Raw genomic sequence first — 4,586 nt, forward strand, 5'->3', positions numbered from 1 at the left:
CGGGGCTTATTAATCCATACACATCCTAAACCCTGCGCTTTTCAATCCTCATTAATCCCAGACCGTGAGCATATTCATCCACACAACAACTAAGACCCTGCGCAAATTTACTCATTGATCCATCCTATCCATCCTACTCACAAGATGGTTCCTCATCTCTATAATGTCAGCAAACGCCATTTAAACATTTTTCACACTAAGAATCCTCCAAAACAAGTTGGCAGTTTGAAAAGTTCAAACTAATAAAATAAAAATAGGGGATTGGCGGAGCTAAGATCAATGTATAGATTACGTGTATTATATGTACACAAGGAAGTCCAAGACATACTTTACAGATATCTTTAGTGTATGTTTCTGCCAGATACAAGAAGAATTGGGTTCATTTGATTCAGCCGTTAACGTTCTTGTGACTTTTTTCAAGCTTGGTGGCCCATAAATATCATTCATCCACTAACCCCTATGGTGGTGTATTATCCCATGTCAGGCTTCGACATCCGTCTTGTGTTTACATTATTACCGCCCAGTGACAGTACTCTGCAGTACAAAAGATGCGTACACTTCTGAAATAACTTTCCTTGCATTAATTCCTTGCGTTTATCGCGGTGGTTGTCTGATTGCAATGGTACCCTTTAACCTCTGTCTGAGCAACTATTACATATTATCCCTATTTTTCTGTCTGAAATCTATCATTTTCAAATCCAGTAAATGAATGACAGATTTATGCAGCCTGAAAGAAGCAAGGGGCGGAAACGTCATGTATGTGTGTCTGCACTAAAAGAGTGTGTGTAAGTAATAACAAACCGTAGGTGTGTACTGTAGGTATATGCAGTACATACGAATCTCGGTATTTGTACAGTCTAGGAGAGTACACATTGTTTATTGTTAATTTACTTAAAAATAATTTTAATATACATGTAGTATATTACTTATATATTTAAGTCAACACTAAAAGCCAAATTTTCATGCAAGGAATATAATTTGATTAAAGTTTACAATAAACTACTCGTTATTCAAGCTTAATTATAATTGACAACATTGTTCTGCAATTTCCTTGACTGTAGTCATGTTGTGTGTTTGTACCAAAAGAGTGTGTGTAAGGAATACCGAACTCGTCTGCAAAGCAGTGCGACTGGCTTTTTCATGCCAGACCAGTGCCATTTCCCTTCCCTTTATTCTTATTCCCTGGAAGAAGGAAGAAAACTAAGAGAACTATTTATTTCACGAGAGATAAACGACAATATATCCCTCATTGTAAATCCGCTAAAATAATGCACTGAATTTATAGATAAAAGTTTGTAATGAGACCTTTGGGATTATTTTTACAATCCTGTATTTTGGATTTATTCATGTTCATCCTCACGCTCGCAGATAAAAGCTGCGCACTGTAGACCTCAATCAATAAACTTCACAAACAAAAAGATCTAACATACACCCAGGCATAATTAGCTTCTTTTCAGGCACAGTGCTTTAAAACAAGGCACAATTCATTCATCCATTCATAAACTCAACGATCCTCGCTTACCGCCATAAACTTCGATGTTTATGTTTTCATTAAAACTTCCAATTAGCGGTCATAGAACAGTTAATTCTTTTAACAATCAACATATCTACATAATAAACAGATTTTATTAATACATTCTTACTAGTTGAACCAAAATTCTTCTCATTTAAAAGAAAAAATATACAATTCAGAAATTCGTCAACAAAAATCGTCGATTTTTATTAAATTATGAATTCTTCATAATCTGCATGATTCTTCTTACTCTTCATCCTTCTTACTCTTCATCCTTCTTACTCTTTATCCTTCTTACTCTTTATTTTTCTTACTCTTTATCCTTCTTACTCTTCATCCTTCTAACTCTTCATCCTTCTTACGCCTCATCCTTCTTACTCTTCATCCTTCTTACTCTTCATCCTTCTTACTCTTCATCCTTTTTACTCTTCCTACTTATTATATAGAATTAAGGTAAAAACTTTTTTTTTGCTTATATTCTCTATCCTTACTCTACCTTGTACTTTTTACTATCAATACTCATCCAACTGATACTTTTGAAAATCAGATTCAATAAAAGTCAAGCATTTGCCCGCTTTCAGAGAAGATTAATTTCATAATTGGAAGAATTCTTATCTTTATTTTAATCTTAATCCTTCACTTTTTCACATTTTTCAAATCTTCTGAGAGTATCAAAATAAATGTTGCATTTTAGCAACAATTATCAGTGTTGAATCAAGGGGGCAAGGGTTGATATTAAAGGTTGAGGTTAGAGAATTGATTAATAATATCTCCAGGTACTGTGGAGTGTAGGTAGTGAGAATGCACGTCTCAAACAATTGATATTCAGGTTGAAAGAGACGCGATCTGATTTGCTCCGGGTCGGTTGCAAACAAATTTTCAAGTAGGAGATTTTAATCAACAATGTCAGGCTGAATGATTATTCACACTCAGTGGATATTGAAAGAGTTGTCTTGCTCCGGGTCTTTCATATATCCTAGACTAAATCTAAACAGGAAATCTAGACTCCGGAGAACTAATTTTCTTATGTATGATACTGGAACCGTGAAATATCCAACCCTGAGCTATTTATTTAAATCTTAAATAAACTTGGGAAAGAATGCAGAGCTGGTGTTCCCACACCCTGCATATCTCAGGGTACGGAAAGGGTTAGAGTGAGGTAGGCAGCTGAAGGGGGAGGAAGGGGTTTAAGGGCTAGTTTGATCTTGAATCTTACGTCTTAAAAGACAAATGACTCCCCTTATTGCGACTATTACTCCAAACTAGTGCAATATTTTACTCCAGTACAGTTTATGCATTGGACGCTTGAATATATCTCAGAATCTCTCTGATTTACATCTATGTACATATGTACACTGTAAACCTTTATTATTACTTCATCCCTCATACTCTCCTCCCCCTCCAACCTACATCCTCTCCTCTCCCTCCAACCTATATCCCATCTTGTCCAGTATTTACATTAGTCCTGGATACTGCACTCCACTTTACATGAATGGTTTATCCACCATTTCCTCCTCATCAAACAAAGCAAATGCAATCTTATCAATGTTGACAATATTACTAATGACACAGGGCGGGGAGTCTAAATCAATGAGAGGATCTCAACTGAATGGATTTAACTGGAATAAGTTTATCTTATTTTTATCTGCAAATCTTCATTTTTCTCTTGGTATAATACTGATCTAAGTAATGGTAGAGAATGTCCCTCCTCCCCTGCCCATGAACTAAGTGAAATGTGTGTGGCAGGAATATTGATGTTCATTTAAACTTAGCAGTGTATTACTGGAAATCATTAGGTTAGATAGTATCTAGTATAATTTAGGAATAATAAATCATAATTCTATAGGTTTAGGGCACATCACGGAGGGAGAAGTATTATAAGATGGGAGAATGAATTAAAGGAATGGTAAGGGGAGGGATGGAAGGATAAGAGACTAGGTGGGGAGATGGATAGAAGGATAGGAGAATAGGTGGGGAAAGGGATAGAAGGATAGGAGACTAGGCGGGGAGATGGATAGAAGGATAGGAGACTAGGCGGGGAGATAGATAGAAGGATAGGAGACTATGCATGGGAAAAGAATGGGTGGATAGGAGACTAGGTATGGGAGAGGAATGGGAGGATAGGAGACTAGGCATGGGAGAGGAATGGGAGGATAGGAGACTAGGTAGGAAGAGGGATGGAAGGATAAGAGACTATGTAGGGAGAGGGATGGAAGGATAGGATACTATGTATGGGAGAGGGATGGAAGGATAGGAGACTATGTATGGGAGAGGGATGGAAGGATAGGATACTATGTATGTGAGAGGGATGGAAGGATAGGAGACTATGTATGGGAGAGGGATGGAAGGATAGGAGACTAGGTATGGGAGATAGATGGAAGGATAGGAGACTAAGTAGGGAGAGGGATGGAAGGATAGGATACTAAGTAGGGAGAGGGGTGGAAGGATAGGATACTAGGTAGGGAGAGGGATGGGTGGATAGGAGGCTAGGTATGTGAGAGGGATGGAAGGATATGATACTAGGTATGGGAGAGGGATGGAAGGATAGGATACTAAGTCGGGAGATGGATGGAAGGATAGGATACTAAGTAGGGAGAGGGATGGAAGGATAGGATACTAAGTAGGGAGAGGAATGGGTGGATAGGATACTAAGTCGGGAGAGGGATGGAAGGATAGGATACTAAGTAGGGAGAGGGATGGAAGGATAGGATACTAAGTAGGAAGAGGGATGGAAGGATAGGATACTAGGTATGGGAGATGAATGGGTGGATAGGAGACTAGGTATGGGAGAGGGATGGGTGGATGGGAGGCTAGGTAGAAAGAGGGATGAGAGGATAGGAGGCTAGGTGGTATAGGAGAGCAAATACTTGAGGATATGGGTATGTACCTTGTATGTTTGAAGGGTATGGAGGAAACTGAATGACAATCCTAGATTAGTTTTATCCAAGTATTCATGCTAGATGATAAACCATGAGATAAACCTAACTCCTCTCTTCATTCATAATTCAGATCTGCAGGAAGGATTTAATCTCGTTACTAGCAATTATATAACTTAATCATGGAAGAATTCTTA

Source organism: Eurytemora carolleeae, unplaced genomic scaffold (genome assembly GCF_000591075.1).
Source record: "Eurytemora carolleeae unplaced genomic scaffold, Eaff_2.0 scaffold120, whole genome shotgun sequence".
Lineage (NCBI taxonomy): Eukaryota > Metazoa > Arthropoda > Copepoda > Calanoida > Temoridae > Eurytemora > Eurytemora carolleeae.